The sequence below is a fragment of the Lampetra fluviatilis genome, chromosome 78 (assembly GCF_964198595.1).
Source record: "Lampetra fluviatilis chromosome 78, kcLamFluv1.1, whole genome shotgun sequence".
In the NCBI taxonomy this organism is placed as follows: domain Eukaryota; kingdom Metazoa; phylum Chordata; class Hyperoartia; order Petromyzontiformes; family Petromyzontidae; genus Lampetra; species Lampetra fluviatilis.
In genome coordinates, this window is record NC_136352.1 from 2,887,163 (window position 1) to 2,912,057 (window position 24,895).

General features: G+C 47.6%; 1 pseudogene across 1 annotated transcript in view; it reads left to right on the top strand.

Moving 5' to 3' along the window:
* The window catches only part of LOC144953572 (uncharacterized), a 103,754-nt pseudogene that overhangs the window by 6,462 nt on the left and 72,397 nt on the right, over positions 1 to 24,895 (top strand). Inside the window, exon 2 of the transcript XR_013640834.1 lies at positions 11,330 to 12,860. The product of XR_013640834.1 is annotated as an uncharacterized LOC144953572 (transcript). The remainder of the gene's footprint in view (positions 1 to 11,329; positions 12,861 to 24,895) is intronic.

The following is a 24,895-nucleotide window of genomic DNA, read 5'->3' on the forward strand; positions in this document are numbered from 1 at the left end:
CCGCCGCCAACATTTCCTCAACAGCCGAGCGTACATGATCTTTTTCCGCTGGGCTAAAGCGGTGGGAATTAAGTCGAATAGGGGCCGCGTCGCCCGTGTCTATGTGGTGGTCCAAAAGAGTAGTGCGACCCAGATCAAACTTACTTTGGCTGAATACATCGGTGAACCGCTCGATGAGGTCGCGGAGTTGCCGACGTTTCTCGGAGGACAACGAGGCATTCTCGTCGCACAACGTGGCGATCCATGATGCGTCGGGGTCCCCCGTGCGCATCACGCCCGCCACGACCCCTCCATCCGGGGCAGCGCTCTCGGGTGGAGGAGCCGGGGTCGCGTGTGCCAGGACGGCGCCAGCCGGGACTACGACCGGCAAGGGTCCCGAATTGAGGACCTGCAAAAAAAGGTCCTGGCCCCCCGACACGGCTGTCAAGGCGCCCACCAACCCCTTCGTCCTTGAAAAGTAGCTTGACGGGGACAGGAGGATACCCGTCTCCGTGGAGCCCATTTTGAGCGGTTTGCGCAACCTAAGGGGTATCAGGATTTGTGATGCCGGTGGTACGGTCACCGGCACTTTATTCAAGGCCCGTACACCGGCGACCAAGGGAGACAGGACGGTAGGCGATTGTAGGAATTTCAGCCGCCTCCCTGACGGCATTTCCACACAGCCCTGGTCAACGAGAATTCGGATGGGCATCCTAGACAAAAAGTCGGTCCCCAAGAGGCATGGCACTGCTAAGGTCCTGGAGACCAAAATCGGCCCGGCCAACTCAATTTCGTCAACCCGAACTGACGCTACAACGTGGCCCAAGATGCCCAAACTGCCGCCGTTCGCGGCGACACAAGCCCTGCGAACCGGCCTTAACGGACCCACGCTGTGGGGTAGCAGCCCAAAAATGGCCTCAGAAATAATGGTGGCCGATGCCCCCGTATCCACCAGGAGGCGAACGTGCACCCCTTGCACATATCCTGCCACCGCTGAGGAGCCGGCAGCTGCCGCCACCATCCTATGCGCAAGCGCATCCCAGTGGCGGGTCTGTCTGGGCCATTGAGGGGGTGATGACGATGGTGCACCTGACCCTTCGAGGACAACCCCATGACGATGGGCCCTAGCCCCGCTAGATGCATGAGGTGAAGGGAGCGGCCGCGCAGATGATGCGTCGCGACTCGCCTGGGGCCCCGGACCCGATGCCAAGGAGGGTCTGGGAGAAGGTGGAGTCCCTTTTCCAAAGGCCTCCGGGGCATTCCGGCAGCCCCGCTCAATGTGGCCCCGCTGACCACAGCGGAAGCAGGCCACCGTGTCCGCCTCCTGTGGACGGGAAGGTCCCGGCCGCCCCCGCTGCTCCGGACGGCGACCACCCGCCCCCCTTCCTCGACGATCGGGCATCGCTAGGGCCGCGAGGGTGTCCACCCCCTGAGAGGTGACCCCCCCGTCCGGCGCCGGGACCCCCGCACACGCCGCCATCTGAGGCCGTTGGCGGAGGGAGAGGTGCGCCTGAATGTTTTCGGCGACCGCCAAGGATGTGATCTGCCGATCATTGTTGATCGACAGAGCAATTCCTAGCTCCCTTGCCAGGTCAAGCAGCTTCCCCAAGGCCATAGAATCAAGTGCCCTGCCGTACAGGTCAGGGTATGCAGCCTGTGCCAGGGCCAGGAGCGAGCAGCGGAAGGCCAGCGGCAGTTCCCCCTCCTCCCACTGCCGCAATGAAAACTTTAGCTGCGCGGTGGACGGCGGCTCAAAAACGTTGGCCATTTGGATATAGGCCGCCGGGAGTGTAGCCCGATTGGCTGGATGGATGGACTTGAAGGCCTGCAGAGCCCTTTCGTCCAAGCAGGTCGGAAGCGCCGGCAAGGCCTCCTCCATGGACCAGCTGACCGACATGTATGCCGCGTCGAACCGGTCCTGGAAGGCCGACCAGTCGCCCCCTTGCGCGACAAACGGCGCAACGTCGGGTAACCGGCGCTGCCATTGGCCGCGCGGCGCCGCGAGGTGTGGAAGCCAAGCGGCACCTGCGGGCCACCCGGCGGACACGACATGGTGCGGCGGTGGCAGCATTGCGGCTCCCGCGGGCCACGCCGAAGACGCGGAAAGGTGCGGTGGTGCTGCGGCCCCCATGGGCCACGCCGTAGATGCAGCGAGGTGTGAAGGCACCTGCGCTTTCGCGACCCACCTGTCAGCGGCGGCGTACGAAGCCACGGCGTCGTCCTGCGACGCGGCGAGGGACCACGGCGTTGCCGAAGACGCGGCGGTATAAATCAGGCCTGCAGCGGCCCCCGCGGCCCACCCCACCGGCGCAGCGAGGTGCGGGACAGCGGCCGTAGCCGCGGCAACCTCTCGCGACGCAGCGAGGCACCACGGAGTTGCGGCCTCCCCGGGCCACGCCGAAGACGCGGCGGTATAACACGGAGCCGCGGCGTCATCCATGACAAGGGACGCATCGCCGGTGGCCGGCCCCGTGAGCGCGGCGACAGGTGGAGCCGCGGCAGCACCCGCGGCCCATTCCGGCGGCACGGCGATGTACGGGGCAGCGGCAGGCGCCGCTGCCCACCCCGGCGGCCCGGCGAGGACGGCACGCGCGTACTTACCCGGGGCCCCCCCGGCGGGCGCAGCTTGATGTAGAGCCGCGTCGTCGCCGGCGGCTGGTCCCGCAGGAGCGGCGTGCCAAGAAACCCCGGCCGCGTCAGTGGAGAGACGCGGCGTCGCGGTCGCCATGGCAGCACCCGCGGCCCATTCCGGCGGCACGGCGATGTACGGGGCAGCGGCAGCTGCCGCTGCCCACCCCGGCGGCCCGGCGAGGACGGCACGCGCGTACTTACCCGGGGCCCCCCCGGCGGGCGCAGCTTGATGTAGAGCCGCGTCGTCGCCGACGGCTGGTCCCGCAGGAGCGGCGTGCCGAGAAACCCCGGCCGCGTCGGTGGAGAGACGCGGCGTCGCGGTCGCCATGGCAGCCATGTCCGCCGGCCGCCGCGTCGCAGCCGTAGTAGCGGCCGCATACGGCTCCCGAGCCAACATGGCCGCCGCGGATTGCGTCGCAGCCAACATGACGGCCATTTCCGGTGGAGCGGTCGCTGGGAAAACGGCGGCGCTTTCAACGTTGGCAGTTGACAGTTGCTCCCATCTCGAGTGCGGGGCGGTTGGCTGCTTCCGTGCCTCCACCCCGCAGCAGAGCTGCGGGGACGCTCTCCGTCTCTGGCGGCGGCGGTGAGCTGGCACTCCCCGCAGCCGAATCCTCCCGCTCCGGCCCGCTCGTCTCCATGGGGACCGTCACCGGGGTCCCGGGCTCCGGGGTCACTGCTGGAGCCTCCTCTCCGCCTTCGGGGAACATGTAGATAAAATGACTGCCTCTTCGGCTGCTGCTATGTCGACTAAATGTAAGGACAACTTGATTTCCAAATTCAACCGCCTCTCAAACAAGAAACCGGACATTGAAAAGCTAGATGTTAACAAAGTCGTAATTAATCGCAGTAACAGTTCTATTTCTGAAGGTCTGAAATCCGTTCTAGCTAAAGGACTAAACTTTGCAGTCACACCTAGACACATACCAGTTAATGATATCATTGCTAGAGTAGATGTAGCTCTCAGGGCCTGAGTCACATCGCGGCAGACGTAGCAAGATCTGAAATCTCTGCAACCCTCAAAAACGCTAAGATGCCAGCTATTAACATCAGCAAAGATGAGCGTTTTGAATTAGCTCAATTAAAAAAGAGGGATGACATTGTCATCCTCTCAGCCGACAAAGGCAATGCCACTGTCATCATGGACAAAACAGAATACAACACCAAAATCCAAGAACTACTCAACGATGGCAGCTACACAAAAATAAAAAGAGACCCCACCAACAGCCTCGTCTCCAAAACCAACAACATCATTTCTGCTTCAACCGCATTAATTGATCAGACCAAACAGTTCTCGTTGAAACCTTCTGCAGCCAGGCCACCAAGATTGTACGGCTTGCCAAAGATACATAAAGAAGATACACCTCTTCGTCCCATTGTCTCTACTATCAACTCCCCCACTTACAAACTGGCTCGTTTTTTGTCTGAAATCCTACGGCCTTTCACTGGAAAAACCACCTCTGCGGTACAAAACTCTACTGACCTGGTATCGACAATCAAGGGGATTTCCCTGTCCCCAGACGACCTGCTTGTCAGTTTTGATGTGGTTTCCTTGTTCACCAAGGTTCCTGTGCCTGACACCATCGCAATCATTGAAGACTTGGTTCATCAAGGACTGAATACTGGGATACCCCCCCCTGGTGAGACATTGCTTAACCAATACATACTTCACCTGGAATGGAACCTTCTACAAGCAAACTGAGGGCACCCCAATGGGCTCCCCCCTATCTCCGGTTGTAGCCAACATTTTCATGGAGAAATTTGAGACTGACGCCATCCAGACTGCCACTCTACACCCGACCTTATGGAAGAGGTACGTAGATGACACTTTTGTCATCTGGCCACATGGCCGGCCTGCTCTAGACCAATTTCTCGACCACATCAATTCCATACACCCAGCCATCAGATTCACCATGGAAGTCGAAAAAGATGGCAAGCTACCCTTTTTGGATGTCCTAATTAAAAGGAGACCTGATGGTTCAATGAGCCATTCTGTCTACAGGAAAGCCACCCATACGGATGCCTACCTAAAACCGGATTCCCACCACCATCCATCCCAGAAGAACTCCCTCATCAAGACTCTATACCATCGAGCCCAATGCATCTCCGACCAGGAACACATTGCCAGTGAACTCAAACACGTACGCCAAGCTCTTAAGGCTAATGGTTACTCCGACTACACAATCCGCAAGGCCATCACTCCAACCGTCAAGAAGGATCCTGCTGAGGAGCCTTTCAAAACCATCACCTTACCCTACATTGCTGGGGTCACAAAAAAGATCTCCAAAATCCTGATAAAACACAAGATTCAGGTACGATTCAACACAGGACATAAAATCCGTGATCTGGTTCCGTCTGTAAAAGACGTGGTTCCAGACATACAGTACCCTGGCGTCTACAAACTAAGTTGCCTCTGTGGTAGCAGTTACATTGGAGAAACCAAACGACATGTCTCGGACCGCATCCGTGAACATAAAGCTGACCTGAAACACGGTAGGACAAACACCTCAGCCGTGGCAGATCACTGTTAAAATTCAGTGGGTTCACATGACATTGACTTCTCCAAGACAGAGGTTCTCTGCAAGCCATCTGGCTACCATGAGAGATTCGTTCATGAGGCGATCCACATATACAAACACAGAGACAATTTCAACCGAGAAGATGGATTCTGGCTCAGCAATCATTGGAAGGACGTAATAAACCACTTCGGATCTTAACTGATTGTTGTTCACGTTTATGGTGACTTTCAGACCGCAGTCCACTCACTGGCATTAACTGTGTATCTTGTGTTCTCCACAGGGAATGCATTATTTGCTCCGCTGCGGATCTCCTGCCACCGTTTTCCCATTCACATGTTTCATTGCTTCTACATACTATTAACATGCCCTCCCTTTGTTAATGCTACCCCCCCCCCTCCCTTTGGTGCTGCTGATCCTGCATAATGCATGGGCATAATATGACTTTGAAACCCCCCCGCCCACCTCCTACGCATTTCCCATGAATATGCTAAATTCCTCTTGATATGCACATTCTTTTGTTAAGGCTCTCTTCTTCTTCCACCTCCAACTCAGCTTATATATAAGCTCCTAGCTTGGCAGTGTCTCATTCTTCACCTGAAGACGGCTGCTTGCGTTGTAGCCGAAACGTCGTGAGAATTGTTTTATTATGTTTTATTTTTATTATTTTATTACTTCCCTTCTACGTGACTTTACCGAAAGAACCAAGAAGATGAATCCCTGCAGTCACGAAAGCTTTAAATCGAAATTGAAGACGTAATTGAGTATATTTATTGGTTTGCCATCTGTAAAGTAAGTGATATTGCGTGGCTGCTTATGCCTCAAGAGTCCAGAATAAGGCTATTCTTTAACAACATTGGTTCATCCCTGTTAGTTAATGTGTAACCTATAAAAGGCAATTTGTGATGAGTAAACAGCCATGGTGACACATGTGTGAAGGGAGCTGTGAATATGTGTATGTGTTACCTTGCTTAATGTCCATACGAAAGAGAATTCTACCCTCATCTCCACCAAACGCGTGTAACTTGGTAGGGGCCCGCCCCCCCTTCCCCACCGAAAGTGTGTGAGTTGGTATGGTCGAGCGCGCTGTGTAATAAATAAATGAACATGTAATCGCTAATTAAACTACTTTAAAGGTGACGAACGCGAAATCGGAATAGCGCTGGCTCAGCAAGGGGCTTATGGCGTGGTACCTGGCAATTTTTTTTTACGTAAACCCCACAGTTGGAAAGCGAAATCCTTCACAACTTTTGGTCGCATATCGATACGCAGACAGACAAACAATCACATTTATAGGTAAGACTAGCAGGAAGTACCCGCCGTTGCCCGGGCGAAAAATATACTTCAAAACTTATTTATTTTGTTTTATTTTTCTACCTACGCAACTTTACCGAAAGAACCAAAGAGTATATTTCAAAACTTCTCTTAAAAACATTACATATGCATACACAGATACTAAACTATTGTGAAAGCCCGGTGGGCCGTTTGTCCATTTCTCCACCAACAAAATTATAAGAGGCTTGCAGAAATTACTCTTTGGTTCTTTCGGTAAAGTCACGTAGAAATAGAACATAATAAATAAAATAATAGCATACGACGTTTAGATTGCAACAAGCAATCATAATCAATTACGAATTAATGAGAAAACAAACCTAGTAAACTTAGAAATATAATGCAATACAACTCAAGAGAGTCGGCTAACAAACAGTCAACACCCTACCTGGTTGATTACGTTCTTCCAAAGATTGATAAAATTTGAGAGAGAGACAAAAACAGACACGGAGACGCATAGACAGACACATAAGCAGAGAGAGATAACACAGAGACACACAGAGAGAGACACACATAGGCACATAGAGAAACAACGCCTTTGTGTCGAGGCCTTAAATAGAGAGAGAGGGGGGTAGAGAGATAGAGGGCGGGGGTAGATAAATTAGCATGTCAATGAGAGACTTGGAGCCTTCGTAGGTTTGTTTTCTCCTCAGTTTGTACCTGATGATTGATTGTGTTGCAATCGAAACGTCGTATGCTATTATTTAATTTATTATGTTCTCTTTCTATGTGACTTTACCGAAAGAACCAAAGAGTAATTCCTGCAGTCACGAAAGCTCCAAATCAGGCTTGCAGAAGTCCAAAAAGTTATAGAAAGTGGGGGGGTAAATAGCTGATATATAAGGTTTCTGATAATTGTCGACCTCTCCCCCTCAAAAATATTTCTACCCCCGCATGGGTACCTGCTTTCACTACAGCAGTGCATACCGAATGTGGCGAAACCAGCTATCATGACTGCAGTGCATAGTGACTGGTGGAACCTGCTATGATTACAGCAGTGCATACTGATTGTGGTACGTGCTATGATTACAGCAGTGCATACTGACTGGTGGTACCTGCTATGATAACAGCAGTGCATATTGTGGTGGAACCTGCTTTCACTACAGCAGTGCATACTGACTGTGGTACGTGCTATGATAACAGAAGTGCATATTGTGGTGGAACATGCTTTCACTACAGCAGTACATACTGACTGGTGGTACGTGCTATGATTACAGCAGTGCATACCGACTGTGGTGGTACCTGTTATGATTACAGCAGTGCATATTGTGGTGGAACCTGCTTTCACTACAGCAGTACATACTGACTGGTGGTACGTGCTATGATTACAGCAGTGCATACCGACTGTGGTGGTACCTGTTATGATTACAGCAGTGCATATTGTGGTGGAACCTGCTTTCACTACAGCAGTGCATACTTACTGGTGGTACGTGCTATGATTACAGCAGTGCATACTGACTGTGGTACGTGCTATGAATACAGCAGTGCATACTTACTGTGGTGGTCCCTGCTATGATTACAACAGTGCAGACTGTGGTGGTACCTGCGATGATTACAGCAGTGCATACTGACTGTGGTGGTAACTGCTATTATTACAGCAGTGCATACTTACTATGGTGGTCCCTGCTATGATTACAGCAGTGCAGACTGTGGTGGTCCCTGCTATGATTACAGCAGTGCAGACTGGTGGTTGGTACCTGCAATGATTACAGTAGTGCATACTGACTGTGATGGTACCTGCTATGACGACAGTACTAGCTGACTCTATAGCAGTATATATGGACTCTATAGCACAAAGTATTAACCTGACAGAGGGGTGTGGTGAGGCCTAGTCCCGCGCAGAGCCCTCGGTCTCACCGATATTGCCGATCCGGGCGAGATGGCAACTTGGCAGGCTGGGGGCTGGGCCGCTAGCCCTCACCCCTTCCACCCACGATCCCCCCACCCTTTGTGCAGTAATATCTATGGCCTATAGTAGCATCTACCAACTCTATATTAGTAACTGCATGCATTGGGGTGGAGGGGTGGGGACATCACACTGTGAAGAATTTACCTCGGTGTTTAGTGTTTTTTTTTATAGCATGTTTAACGCTAAAGCATATTTCACCCACACCCCCACCGAACATGTGTGACTTGGCAGGCCCCCCCACCGAACGCGTGTGAGTTGGTATGGTCGATAGCGCGCTATTAAATACATAAATAAACGAAAAGTACACTAAATCAAAGAGCTTGCTCACCGCGGGGCTTACAGCGTGGTGCCTGGCTATATTTTTCAACGTAAACCCCACCGTTTGAGAGCCAAATCCCTGCAAGTGTGCGCACACACACACACACAGACAAAAAAATACATTTATACATAAAATATTCATTATTCATATGAAATGCATGTGTGTTTAAGAGTTTAACTTTGTGGGGAGCTGTCGTGCAGTTATTTCACTGCATTATGAACTCAACAATTATTTTGATTATTTCCGACAGCAAAAATGATTGATAACACTGCGTAACCAAAAAAAAATGTTGTCCCTGGGTAGTAAGTGTTATTTTTTAATTGCTTATGCCTCAAAAATACAGAAAATAGCTATTACTCCCCACAAACTTTGCTTTTGTGACCAGGACAGTGATATTTTGAAATTTACCTATTTTAAATGATAAAACGTGTGCATTTGTGTCATTCCTTCACATAAAGTTCTGGTCACAAAATGAAAGTTTGTGGGGAATAATAGCCAATTTTCTATACTTTTTAGGCGTAACCAATAACAAAATAACACGAGCCTTCCAGGGACAAAAATCGTGTTACATAGTGTAAGTGAAAACTGAACTTATTGTGGGCCTCTGCTATGTTGATTGATCTTAAATTCATTACATGGTGAAGTGAGAAAGCATTAACACTGAGCAGATGAAGGTGGCCAGGCATGGTTCTGGACACACAACCACCTTTTTACCATGCCAGTGTGTGACAATGTCAAGTTTGTATTTGCAGTAATGTACAGGGTGTTTCAAAAATAGGGACCTAATTTAAAATCAATATATTTCACAATGGCAACATGTTACAATTACACAAAAAGTTACAAACGGTTTAATGAGTTATCAAGTTTTACTACCCATTTTATAAATGCTCTATGTGCCCTCCACCTGCTGTACGGATAACATCAAGACGATAGTTGAATTTGTCCCAAACGCCTCTCAAAGTATCTTTTTCCACTGAAGTCACCACTGACGTGATTCTGTTTTTGAGGTTATCCAGATGAGTCGCTAATGGTGGCACAAAAACACGGTCTTTGACGTATCCCCACAAGAAAAAGTCGCAGGGTGTGATGTCTGGGGATCTTGGGGGCCAAGAGTGTAGCGCCAAGGCCTGGGGTCCCGTGCGACCTATCCAACGTTGAGGCAGTGTGTCATTTAGAAAACGTCAAACCTGCAGGTGCCAATGTGGCAGTGCTCCGTCTTGCTGAAAAATGAAGTCATCGGAATATTCATCAAGTTGTGGAAAGAGCCATTTCTGCAGCATTTCGAGATACGCTTGCCCCGTAATTGTGTTTCCCTCAAAAGAGAAAGGGCCATAAACCTTTCTTTGAGAAACAGCACAAAACACGTTTACTTTCGTGGAATTACGCTCATGCTCTACAGTTTCGTGTGGATTCTCTCCCCATATGTGCACATTGTGACGGTTAACTTTACCGCTTAGATGAAACGTTGCTTCACTAAAAATCAAACTCGGTAAGACGCTGTCGTCCTCCATGTTCTGTAACATCGCATCACAAAATTCTACATGCTTTCCTTTGTCACCTGCACGAAGAGTCTGTACCATTTGCAACCGGTATAGCCTCATGATTAAGCGTTGCCTTACACACCAGACAGTCGTATGACAAGTCGCAAGTTCTCAGCTGGCACGACGAGTGGACTTGTGCGGGCTACGCAGAAAACTCTTGAATTCTTCTCACGTTTTCCTTTGAGGTGCGTGGTCGCCCTGTGCTCTCCCCCTTACATAAACAGCCTGTTTCCTCAAATTGTCGGTACCAACGATGAATCCTCTTTGACATTGGCGGATCAATACCAAAACGCCGTTGAAACGCACGCTGCACCGCAATTACGGATTCAGTCTGCTGAACTGCAGAATGCAAAACGCCTTGTGTTGCGGGGTCGCCATCTTGCGATTGACTGAGGCTCGGGGCTGTTTGTGCGCTGAGAGAGGCATCTAGCGGTAATCATTTGAAACTCTATGCCCCGCCCTTTCAAGTGTTAAGAGTTTCATTAATGGGTGATTCGTGGTTGCAGAGATATAGCGATTTCAAATCCGGTCAATCTTTTTAAAACACCCTGTATAATAACTATTGAACATGGAGGTTAAATCAAAACAATAGTTTATTTTAGTTTTCCTCTGGGACTTTTTATAAGAATGGAAACAGTCAGGAAAATATCTCAGCACATATGTAGCTGAAGTTAGATCTGTTCATCCGAGCATTCAAACAAATCTGAGCCTGGCTTCACACCTCAAAGTTTCGATTGGACATTAATTTATGCATATCTGCATAATACAAATAGTATTATTTTCAACACGCTTTGCTATGTTAGCTGAATTTTTCTGAATTTAATATAAATATTCCTTTCGTAGCTAGACAGCCGAAATTGTGTGCTTGGAGTTTTGGGTAAACATTCATTTTGAAGATACTAGAGCATCCAGGCATATTTATGACCATTGGTCCTCTCATTGTGTGCCTTAACAGCCCGTATGATGAATTGGGGAATTATTTTCACTATATCATGAATATATGAATAAATTTAGATGTGTAAGTCATGTGTGACTGTATATATGCATTCCTCTGTGCCTTGATACTGATGTAGATGGTGTGGATATGTTTTTCTGTCTACAGCTGACGCTTCCTCTGACGCTTCCTCTGCAGAATTGGTCTGATGGAGCTAAGGCACTCAGCGCAGCTCTGTACAAGAAGGAAACGATGCGATCAGTATGCAAACAGCACGGATCGTACTGGAAATTTGACACGGCACCAGATAACTCACACAGGAGAGAACCCCTTCAAGTGCACTGTGTGTGAGAAGGCATTTGCATGGTCATCAGTTCTTCAGAGCCACCTGAGAACACACACAGGAGAGAAACCCTTCAAGTGCAGTGTGTGTGAGAAGGCATTTGCAAAGTCATCAGTTCTTCAGAGACACCAGAGAACACACACAGGAGAGAAACCCTTCAAGTGCACTATGTGTGAGAAGGCCTTTACAGAGTCATCACATCTTAAAAAACACCAGACAACACACACAGGAGAGAAACCCTTCAAGTGCAGTGTGTGTGGGAAGGCATTTTCAAGTTCATCTGATCTTAAAAGACACCAGACACCACATACAGGAGAGAAATCCTTCAAGTGCACTGTGTGTGGGAAGGCGTTTACACGGTCATCACATCTTAAACAACACCAGAGAACGCACACAGGAGAGAAACCCTTCAAGTGCACTGTGTGTGAGAAGGCATTTGCAAAGTCATCAAATCTTCAGAGCCACCAGAGAACACACACAGGAGAAAAACCTTTCAAGTGCACTGTGTGTGGGACCGCATTTACACGGTCAACAATTCTTCACGACCACGAGAGAACACACACCGAAGAGAAACCTTTCAAGTGCAATTTGTGTGGGAAGGTATTTTCAGGTTCATCTCCTCTTAAACGACACCAGAGAACACACAGGGGAGAGAAACCCTTCAGGTGCCTTTTGTGTGATAAAGCTTTTGCAAAGTCATCAGATCTTCAAAAACACCAAAGAACACACACAGGAGAGAAACCCTTCAAGTGCAGTGTGTGTGAGAAGGCATTTGCACAGTCATCAGTTCTTCAGAGCCACCAGAGAACACACACAGGAGAGAAACCCTTCAAGTGCAGTGTGTGTGAGAAGACATTTGCACAGTCATCAAATCTTCAGAGCCACCTGAGAACACACACAGGAGCTAAACCCTTCAAGTGCACTCTGTGCGGGAAGGCGTTTGCACTGTCATCACATCTTCAAAGACACCAGAGAACACACACAGGAGAGAAACTATTCAGGTGCAGTGTGTGTGGGAAGGCATTTTCAAGTTCATTTTATCTTAAAATACACCAGAGAACACACACAGGAGAGAAACCCTTCAAGTGCAGTGTGTGTGCGAAGGCATTTGCAAAGTCATCAGTTCTTCAGAGACACCAGAGAACACACACAGGAGAGAAACCCTTCAAGTGCACTATGTGTGAGAAGGCATTTACAGAGTCATCACATCTTAAAAAACACCAGAGAATGCACACAGGAGAGAAACCCTTCAAGTGCAGTGTGTGTGGGAAGGCATTTTCAAGTTCATCTGATCTTAAAAGACACCAGACACCACACACAGGAGATAAACCCTTCAAGTGCACTCTGTGCGGGAAGGCGTTTGCACAGTCACCACAGCTTTATATACACCAGAGGACACACAGGCATCAGAAGATCCCCAAGGAGTGTAGTCTGAAATCGACTTGTGAAAGTCAAAGTGATTCAATGAGCCTATCCCTCCTGAAACAAGAACCAGAAGTAAATTCCAGCTTGGACACTGTGAAATGTATCAAGGTGAAATTTGAAGAGGCGAAGTTGAAATGTGAAGAGGCGGCAGTGAAGAGTGCAGATGTGACGGTAAAATGTGAAGATGAAGATTCAACTCCAAAATCGGACCTTCACATCGATGGAGGCGACATGAAGCAGGAGGAGAATTCTGACTGTGAGGCAGAGCGAGGCAACTCCCAGGAGTTTGTGGAAGTGGAGGTGTGGGTGGACTTCTTAGACAATACAAAGTCAAATGGAGACCCTGTAGATGTGTAAGCTTGAGACAAGCTCCAATAGATTCACCTTTGTCACAGGCCTTTAATAGTTTAATGAAAGACTGTGAAGCTGAACACTGAATTCCTCGGTTCAATCTGCAGATTAAGAGCGGCCAGTATTTGTGAACCTGTGGGTTTGGTAGATATCTACCCAGCAGCAAGAGCCAATAAGCTCCCAATCATTCACTATGTTATAATAATATTAGCATTTATATGGTGCTTGCTTAATCGCCTCAGCAACTCGGGAGTTTTATATAATATAATAATCACAAACACTTGGAAGATCACCCCCAAGTGGCAGCTGGCCATGTGTGGCATAAGGTGGCCCTGCACCAGCCTCCATGTGGGCATGAGTGTCACGAGGGGGCGATAATTGATGTGTAATCTACATTACATTTCTAGATAATATTTGTAATTAACCACATTTTTGAGAATGACACCAACATGCAATGACTTGTGCGTTTTGAATGTCACGATAGTTTGATTTACATTCACTGTTAAGCAGATGGTGCATATTTTGGTTAATATTACTGGAGTAGACGGGTGCCTGTCGGATTTGAACCTTGAACCTCCGCAATAAATAGAGAATGCGCTACCACTTGGCTTCCCTCAATCTGAGTGTAGGCATGCCAGCCTGAATGTTTCTAACTCACGCAAATGTTCCATTTAGAGGGGTCCACGTCTCACATTCCTATAGAATGGAGGGCATGACTGTTGCCGAGAAGACCCGGAGCTTCATGCGGAGCGATAGACCAGGTAGCTTCCACACAGCATTGGGCAGCTGATGAAAAGATAATGCCGCCCGACTGATTCGGACCACCCAGAGTGTCCACACATACGCAATGTAGACATGTATTGTGTACACACAATCTACACACAGTGTACACACAGTCTGCACATACACAGTGTATACACAGTAACAAGAACAACCGCCATTCGCCACTAAGTGGCGGTGATGTCACCGCGCCGCTTGTGCCAGGCTACGTGCACGTTAAGGCCACGTGAAGTGTCGAACGCCCGCCGGCAGGAGGTCACGGGGCAGACCCAGCAGGTGCCACGGGTCGACTGACTGAGATGACTGCCCGATCCACCACCTGTGCCCCTTCCTGTGCAAACAGATTACACACACGCACAGTGTACACGCACGCACAGTGTATACACACTCACCATGTGTACACACACAATAGTGTTCACGTTGTTGAGCTCACGCACCCAAGGGGTCAATATTCATGAGAGGGAGCAATGGAAAAGGAATCTAAATAAACTCAAACCCCCGCTCTTGACGTCATAACTCCGCAATATCTCATCGGTGTGAGACGCCTGAGGCAGATGTGCCTCGCTAGTGACGTCATGTCACCAAGGTATTCGACCCCCCAACCCTCCAGCGCGCTTTTGAGCGTGACGTCACGTCTGGTTGGTCACTGCCGATTTCCGTTCCAGTAAAAATCCTTATTTAAGCAAAGCTACGCTCATTCACATTTGGTTCATTAACAAAATGTATTCATGCATACCGTCGCGAGTTCATTGCGAAGGGTTGAGCATCCACGCCGCATCATTGGACATGGGCACGTGTCATTAACATAATTTATTCAGTTACACCGCCGCAATAATCGAAACGTCGTAGTATGCTATTATTTAATTTATTAATTTATCTTTATACGTGACTTTACCGAAATAACCAAAGAGTAATCCATGCAGTCACGAAAGCTCCAAATTAAGATTGAACCACTTCTACGGGGAAGTTTTAAGCTTATCTTTTTTTCTCTCTCTCTGGTTTTTTTGTTTTCTCTCTCTGCCTGTGTCCTCTCTTTGGAATTTTCACACTTAAATTCTAACTTAGCAATCTTTGAAATACGTAATCAACCAGGCTATGCGTTAATTGTGTGTTGACCGACTCTCTGTTGCATTACATTACATTTCGATATTTTGCTAGGTTATTTAATTTTAGTGTGTCTCTCTCCCGTTCACCTAAGTTTCAAGCTTGCGTACCGTACCACGCGTCGTCTTCGTAATTTTCAAGCTTGCGTGTACCGTACCACACGTCGTCGTACTCATTGACATGCTAATTTTTTCTTTGCCCCCTCCCTCTCTCCGCCATCGCCCCCCTCTCTTTATTTAAGGCCTCGTCACAGAAACGATCTCTCTCTTTGTGCCGATACGTGTTCTCTCTCTGTATCTTTGTGATATCTGTCTGCTTATATGTCTGTCTATAGTTTTCTGGTTAAATTTTTGTTGCTATTTCTTTTATACCTGATGATGATTGCTTGTGTTGCAATCGAAACGTCGTAGTATGCTATTATTATTTTTTTTATACGTGACTTTACCGAAAGAACCAAAGAGTAGTAAGGGTTTATCACGTAAACAGAATATGGCCAATTCGTCACTAGTACAGAACACCGATTGTGTGTTGGAGAGCCAAGCCACAACATTTACAATCTGAGTACGACGTTTCACCAGTAATTACAACCAGCTTCATCAGGCCATAGCCAAATGTTGTGGCTTGGCTGTGTGGAAATATAAATCGGCTCGCTGGGATTATAGCTCAGCATGCTAAGCGTTGCACTACCGCTCCCCACTCACGCACAAACATCATTGAAAGTATATTGATCAAACATGAGTAATGTCTTGCCATGCTGGCTTTGTTAGAATAATTGATTTCTAACAATGAAGTCGGTAAATCAGTTTTTTGTAACGGTTCCTCGGTTGTGTTATATAATCGCAGGGCTTGTTTGTTTAATAATGAGGGCAGCTTTTAAATACGTTGCCCTTGGAGAGCTTCAGGATAGACAATGTTGGATGTTTTCCCATCTCATGGGTTTAATTGAATGAAGCTTAAATTTTGGCATACATGTCGACAACAAATTGGTGGAAGAGCTCTTTGCATCTCAAGAAGATATTGAAGCCGCCGTTTCATACCATGATCCTGAAGGCAAAGACCTCCATGGCGGAAATCTTATGTTGTTTTGGCAAGCTTGTTGCTGGGTCAGTTTGGCGGACTAGGAAATGGTAGCCATCATCACCTTGCAGGGTTTGCATCTTGGTGTTGATGACATTGTTGCAATGCTGGTGAGCCTGTCTAGTATTGTCAGACATGCAAGGAGATCTGTGAGAACAAATATAGCAGTGCAGTGGAGACACTTATGTTATGGTGAGTGCGTGGAATTGTAGTAGATGAAATGTCAAAATGTGTTTGCATGTGTGGCAAACCGGAAGTAGTGAGAATGCCCCAGGCTTTAACACATGGCAAGAGAAAGTGAGGGGGGGAGGTGAGGAGCGGGGGGGTGTGCAGGTGGTACAGGTGTTGAAGGTGAGCAGGTAAGCTAAAAATAGCACGAAAAACACTAACTCCCCCGTGAGTACACATGGAAAGTTTGGGGTGTGTTGGCGCAATTTGGTTCACAAAAAATCTACACAAGCGCAAAGTCGCACCCGCCCCTCACCCTTCATCCTGTGGATGTTCGACGCACAGGATGGCACCACTTAGCCAATTCGAGTTGGCCTGAGTTACGTGGGTCACACAGCCACGAGGCGCTTGTTTTGTGAACACAACCCTGGGCCTGGCTCTATGGGTGATATCAATATAGAATATAAGTAAGAATGCCCCCCAATAGACTCCCCCTGGAACTCTACCAGACATGTCCCTCTGGGCGAAGACCCCGGGGCTGGCCCAAGACTATGTTGCTTGGCTGGCCTGGGAACACTTTGGAATTCCCCAGGATGAGCTAGAGTCTTTCGCCAGGGAAAGAGAGACCCGGACCACCCTACTCAGCATGCTGCCACCACGACCCTCACCAGGACAAGCGTTTTCAGAAACTAACGAACACAACTGTGATTCTTCTAGTTTTACCCGGGCCCGCTCACCATCATGAAGGTCCTTAATGATCGTGAGCAGAGGGTCAGGGACTCCGAAATCACGAAGAACAACCCAGAGCCCAGGCCTACTGATGATATCATAGGCCTTGACCAGGTCAATAAAGCTAGAGACCGCCCTTTCCTGAAACCGCATTGGGGCTCTGCAAGCCTCTCCTCGGCGTGCCTAGCAAGGCGATGTTGAATAATCCTTGCCAGGACCTTTCCTGGCACACTGAGGAGTGAGATACCCCTGTAGTTGTTACAGTCTGTGCAGTCCCCCTTCTTAAAGAGCGGGACCACTAGGGCATCCTTTCAGTCCTGCGGAACCCATTCAGTGGTCCAGACTGTTGTTATGATGTCATGTACAGTGAGGGAAAAAAGTATTTGATACCCTGTTGATTTTGTACGTTTGCCCACTGACAAAGAAATTATCAATCTATAGTTTTAATGGTAGGTTTATTTGAACAGTGAGAGACAGAATAACAACAACTTTTTCAGAAAAACGCATGTTCAAAAATGTTACAAATTGATTTGCATTTTAATGAGGGAAATAAGTATTTGACCCCCTCTCAATCATAAAGATTTCTGGCTCCCAGGTGTTTTTATACAGGTAACGAGCTGAGATGAGCACACTCTTAAAGGGAGTGCTCCTAATCTCAGCTTGTTACCTGTATAAAAGACACCTGTTCACAGAAGCAATCAATCAATCAGATTCCAAAATCTCCACCATGGCCAAGACCAAAGAGCTCTCCAAGGATGTCAGGGACAAGATTGTAGACCTACACAAGGCTGGAATGGGCTACAAGACCATCGCCAAGCAGCTTGGTGAAAAGGTGACAACAGTTGGTGCGATTATTCGCAAATGGAAGAAACACAACATAACTCAATCTTCCTCAGCCTGGGGCTCCATGCAAGATCTCATCTCGTGGAATTGCAATGATCATGAGAACGGTGAGGAATCAGCCCAGAACTACACGGGAGGATCTTGTCAATGATCTCAAGGCAGCTGGGACCATAGTCACCAAGAAAACAGTTGGTAACACACTACGCCGTGAAGGACTGAAATCCTGCATCGCCCGAAAGGCCCCCCTGCTCAAGAAAGCACATATACATGCCCATCTGAGGTTTGCCAATGAACATCTGAATGATTCAGAGGACAGCTGGGTGAAAGTGTTGTGATCAGATGAGACCAAAATGGAGCTCTTTGGCATCAACTCAACTCGCCGTGTTTCGAGGAGGAGGAATGCTGCCTATGACCCCAAGAACACCATCCCCACCATCAAACATGGAGGTGGAAACATTATGCTTTGGGGGTGTTTTTCTGCTAAGGGGACAGGACAACTTCACCGCATCAAAGGGACGATGGACGGGGCCGTGTACCGTCAAATCTTGGGTGAGAACCTTCCCTCCCTCAGCCAGGGCATTGAAAATGGGTCGTGGATGGGTATTCCAGCATCACAATGACCCAAAACACACGGCCAAGGCAACAAAGGAGTGGCTCAAGAAGAAGCACATTAAGGTCCTGGAGTGGCCTAGCCAGTCTCCAGACCTTAATCCCATAGAACATCTGTGGAGGGAGCTGAAGGTTCGAGTTGCCAAACATCATCCTCGAAACCTTAATGACTTGGAGAAGATCTGCAAAGAGGAGTGGGACAAAATCCCTCGTGAGATGTGTGCAAACCTGGTGGCCAACTACAAGAAATGTCTGACCTCTGTGATTGCCAACAAGGGTTTTGCCACCAAGTACTAAGTCATGTTTTGCAGAGGGGTCAAATACTTATTTCCCTCATTAAAATGCAAATCAATTTATAAAATTTTTGCCGTGCGTTTTTCTGGATTTTGTTGTTGTTATTCTGTCTCTCACTGTTCAAATAAACCTACCATTAAAATGATGGACTGATCATTTTTTTGTCAGTGGGCAAACGTACAAAATCAGCAGGGGATCAAATACTTTTTTTCCTCACTGTAGGGCAGTCTGCACAAACGCCACCTTCAGCATTTTGATTGGGAGATCATCTCTGCCCGGTGCCTTTCCTGGTTTCAGACTCTGGATCACCTTCAGTACTTCCTCAACAGATGGCACCTCTGCCAGCCACTCACAGGGGGTGACTTCTTACAATATTTGAGGCACCGCAGCCTCAGCAGGGTCATCCCCACTTTCTCCCACGTTATACAGGCTGAGGGATGTCCCCTCCCCCAGGACCTCACAGAAATGCTCAGCAAATCTGCAAAGCTGTTCCTGGGGGTCGGAGATTTGATCACCACTGTTTCCCCTAATGATGGTAATAGGTGTGGCGCTGCAGGTTTCTTTTTTTATAGAATTAAAGAGCGAATTGTGATCGGGGGCCATTGAGGCAGATTCCATCTACTCAGCAACCTGCGACTACCACCCATCCTTGCAGTGCCTCACGGCTCTCCAAACCTCTGAGCGAAGGCTGCGGTATGCCTCCTCATTCTCCGACGTGGGATGCTGTAGCCGATGAGAGTGGGCCTGTCGCTTTTTCTCAGGCAGCTTGAACACCTCCTCTGTCAGCCAGGATCTCTGGGGAGGTCTGGACCGTGTACCCAAAGCAGCCATTGCAGCAGCATGAGCCACAGTCCTAAACCTCGCCCATTTCCCCTCGACATCAGGATGAGTGGGAGATGATGCCAATCCCAGCCGCAAGCGAAGATTTACTGCTCACTTGCAACTTTCATCAGCTAGCTGAGAATGCCACTAAGGGCTTGAATGGGGTCCTGGGTGTACACCCACCACTGGAGTGGAAGAATGGCAGGCGCATCTTACAGATGACAAGTCAGTTTCAGTTTAATTTATTTGGTATATCCCTGTGAGCCATTCAGCTCTTGAATCGGGTGCAACCGCAACAAATAAAAAACATGAACAAGAAAACATCTTAAAGTGACTATGCACAAACAGAAACATCCAGGAAAAAATAGCAAAATCTTCCATAAAAAGCACCGTACACCGACACTGTGCAAAAATCCCAGTGGGATGCAAGTCAAACAACAACCACAAGACAACTTAGATTAAAGCCATCAGTTTAACTCCGTACTACAAACAAACATGGCCAAACCAAAAAACTTTTCTAAAACCAAAATAAAGCCATAAAAACAATGTTAACAGTGATCATAGGAACTGTGACCGAAATTTCACAATAAACGACATAAACAACATGTACCACCAAACCCTGAAGCCATAGCTGGCTGCATGAGTCACTCCATAAGTAGGATTATCAAAAATGTGCAATGCACCTTTAAAGATCAGCACACTAAATCAAAACACAAGATCATACTTTGCAGCGGTCATCCGGAGCGAAACTTTTGATTTTAGGCCACTGAATAGCAGTGGCAACTAGGGGTGTACAACTTCTCTAGAGGAGTTTCGAGTGAAGATCTCATAGGTAGTGATTCAAGTTGCAGTTTATTGGCAATAGCATTCCAGACCCTGGGGGCATCAATAGCAAAGGCCCTTCCTCCAGTTTTTGTACGGAATGTAAAGCTAGTAAAAGAGCGAAGAGCTTAGGTCACATACTTTATCTTCGAAACAGAGAGTAGAACCAGCAGGTAGTCTGCAGATTTTTTTGTAAGTACATCGTGAATAAATAAGATCTGGTGCACAAGCCGTCGAACGTTAAGAGATGTTAAGTTTGACCCAATGTAGAGATCACAGTGGTGAGTCCTATATGAGCAGTTCAATGCAAATCTTAAGGCCGAGTGATAAATTGAGTCAAGCTTCTTCAGTACAGTACTTGGAGCTGTTTTATATACGATGTCACAGTAATCAAGTAGAGGCAGTATGGTAGATTTGATCAATTCCTAACGGAACATAGCAGTGCTTGTGTCGATACAGAAAACCAATTTTTATTTTTGTCTTTTTACCAATATGATCAATGTGATCTTCAAAATTCAGTTTTGAATCCAGGATGACCCCAAGATACTTATAGATATTGACTTGCTCTATTTTATCATTATTTAAGGAATGTAATTGGGGAAAAAGAACTTCCTGCTTTAGTCCTGGTGAGAAGCATAGCACCTTTGTTTTGGAGGTATTCAGAACTAGTTTAAGAGCAACTAGCTGATGTAGTTTGTTGAAATCACCCTGGAGCTTAGCAATCACGTCATCCAGAGAGCGGCCAGCAGTAATCAGTATCGTGCCATCTGCAAAAATATGTACCCTGGAATGATCTATCAATGCCCAAGTCATTGACATAAAGAGAGAACAAGAGGGGGCCGAAGGATGGAACCCTGTGGAATCCCTTTTGTTATCTTAACACTGACCTTCAACCATCTGTGAATACAGTTTGGGTGCGAGAAAAGAGGTACATTTTTAACCATTCTACTGCGTGTTTGGAGAAACCGAGGCAACTTAGTTTACTAAGCAGGGTGTTGTGGTAGACTGTATCAAAGGCTTTTAATAAGTCAAGAAAAAGACTGGCGCAGTACTACATATTGATAAGGCTACTAATGCAGCAGATGTGGTGCTGTATTTTTTTCGGAACCCAGATTGTTTTAGATGTTGTCGGACAGGAAACTGCTAATTTGGTAGTTCAATAATTTTTCTAAAATTTTCATCAACGGGGACAAATTTGAGATAGGTCGGTAGTTATTTGGAACATCTTTAGGGCTCCCTTTGTGAAGTGGATGAACATAGGAATGTTTCCATTCTAGAGGTACTGATGCTTCTTTGAAAGTATGGGCTATAGGTTTATATATTAGGTGACCAACAGTTAGCAGAGCAAAGACGGGAATACTATCTGCTCCGTTAGAGGGGAGGACCCTTTGAGGTAGGACCGTTGTTTCAGAACATTACTTTCGTGAATTGGCTGGAAACTAAATTCGTTTAATGTTTGGACAGAGGTATAGGAATTTGCATGAGCAGGGGTGACTCCCAGTACATTACTTAAAAGGTTACCAGCTTCAGAAAAATTCAGGTTAAATTTGTCAACAATTTTTTTGGGCTCTGAAAAATATTCCCCATTTCGGTTAAGCTCAACGGGCAGATTATCTGTTTTGGATGCCTTTTCGATACATTTTTTTGTTTTCCAGGAGATCCTGGCATTTCCACGTGATTCCCGGAGAGTGGAGGAAAAGTAGGCATTTTTTGCATGCCGAATTTTTTGACGCATCTATTCCTTAAAATCCTGCATTCTTGCCAGTCATTGATCAAATTAATTTTCTGAGCACATGCCCAAGCCTTGTCCCTAGTTTTCATAAGCTTAGTAATCAAAGGATCAAACCATGGTGGGCATTTGCCTTTAGTTTTAAATCTATACAAACAGAGCATGTTTGTTAATAATTTGGAGAAATGTGTAATCTGAAGGTCTCCCAAGCTGTAGTCAGGTTGGGGATATCACAGACCTTGTCAATATCTGAGTGAAGCACATCATTAGTAAATGCCTGAATGCTAAAGTTTCTCTCGGAGTGCTTCTCAACCAATTTAGGGGGTGCTTTGGGTCTGGCTGATGATCTCACCCCAAATATGAAGGAGTGTTATTAGCCAGAGCACAAGTCAGTGCGAAATTGTGAAGGGCATTTGTCAATAGGACGTCTAGCAGAGATGGCTGTCCCGGATTTTTTAGGTTTGGTCTTGTGGGGACATTTATTAATTGAAACAGGCTAAATTCATCTGCAAAATTTGTGGCCACGGTCGGTGGGTTTAGCCAATTCCAATTTAGATCACCCACTAAAACTATTTCACCTTTAGGGAGGCCCCCAAGAAGCTCTCTCGGTGCAGACGTAGCTTCAACATCCTTCCCACTAGGCGGTCTATAGCAGCACACTACCAATATCTGTTGATTATTTGGGAGAGTTATTCTGAGAGCCAGACTTTCAAAGCAACATTTTTTAAACAAGGAGTGAGCTGGTGAACATGCAATAGCATTACGAACATAGATGGCAATTCCACCTCTGTTAGATCCTCGGTCACGCCGAAAAAGGTTGTAGTTGTCAATCGTAATCTGCAAGTCATTAACGGCAGGAGTGAGAAATGTTTCTGTTAGGCAAAAAATGGCCCGGTCCAGATTTGCCACTTCAAGTTTTAGTTGACTTAATTTAATCACACGCCCTCTAATGTTGACATGTAGAACACCGACACCTTTTTTGCCAGAAAAATCTACAGAATTACATGAGTTCTTGACATTTGTGCCAGGATGAAGCTCAATACCACCCAGAAACAAGAAAAGTAGAATTAATAGTCTGCACAGGTATTTTCTGTGAAAGGATGAAGAGCGGCGAACATTGGACGAATAGCAGCAGCTCGCAGTTGGTGATATTTTTAAGAGCAGAATGAAGTTTGGAAGGAGTACTGGTGAAGTAATGGGACAAAGATAGGGTTAGAAGTGTCTATAAGCTGTTTCATTAGCAGGTGTAGTGGAAAATTGAGCAACAAGTATGGACGCGAAGTTAGGCAGGTAGCCGTTTGTAGAGTTGAGTGTGGCACTAGATATAGCTGGGAGGACAGCAGTAGGATACACAGCAGGAGAATTGCACACAGTTTAACACACAAGCGAAAAGAAAAACATATATATACTTGTAGGCCGAGCGTTGAGAAATGTCTTGCCGCACTCGTCACACATACACGGCTTCTCGCCCGTGTTCTAGAATGTTTAGAGGAGTGTGAGGGGAGCGAGCTAGGCCGCAACCTCGGTGTGGGTGGCGTCTCTATGCATCGCATCTTCGCCGGCAGGGATATCCAGGCAAGCAGGGGGGTGCGTGGGGAGCGCGAGCTCGGCCGCAACCTCCGTGTGGCATCTCTCCACGCAGTGACCACCGCCACGAGTCAGCCCTGACGGATTGCAGCCGCCGCCGCTGCCTCCGCCCCACCCGTGGCACAGCTGCAGCTTCAGTAGTTGTTGCTGCGGTTACTCACGATACCCCCACAGTGATCGTGGTGAGGTGGTTATTTCGAATCCTCAACCAAGCAGCCTCCGTTAAAATCTCGAAGATGTCGGCGAGTTGACAGCGTGAACATTAGAACAAAGAACAAGTTTAGTTTGTCGAACACGTAGGCTTTATCCTTTAGCTGTATCTTTTTAAGTTGAGTTTATCCTTCCCCACGCTGCGCTACTGCTTCCAATCGGCGGGGGGGTGGGGTGAAGGGGGAGGCCTCGGCACAATCCAGGCAAGGCCTCACTCCCTCACTCGTCGTTAAGCCACACACACCGCTTAACCGTAAGCCACACACGCCGCATAACAGCCTGTTGCGTGATGCTGCTGCTTAGGCAGTGGTGCACAAGACAAAAACGCAAACACGTTTGGCAATATATATAGAGGCGACGTGTCTGCAAACGGGCCTTCCTCACAGCACAATGCACAGGGCAGGCGTCTCGATTAAACCCCCCTGCACCCGCCAATCTCAATTTAAACAAAATTTAAACACACACACAGCTCACTCACACACACAGCTCACTCACACACACTCACACACAGCTCACACGCAGCTCATTCTCATGCACAGCTCACACTCACTCACGCAGCACAACTCACACACCGCTGCACACGCCGCCGCCATCTTGAGACGTCGATGGGCAGATCAGCTCCACGGTAGATCCTGGTGTCAAGGACATGGGCCCGCATCCACTGTTCCGTCACTATGTAGTCCAGAAGATGTTCTTGCTTAGACCCGGCATGCATCCATGATGTTTTGTTGATTTGCCGATGCCAGAACAGCATGTTGGTAATTACAAGCCCATGGGCTGCACAAAAATCGAGCAGCCTCCTACCGTTATTATTGAGCTGATCTGGCCCATGCCTTGCAAT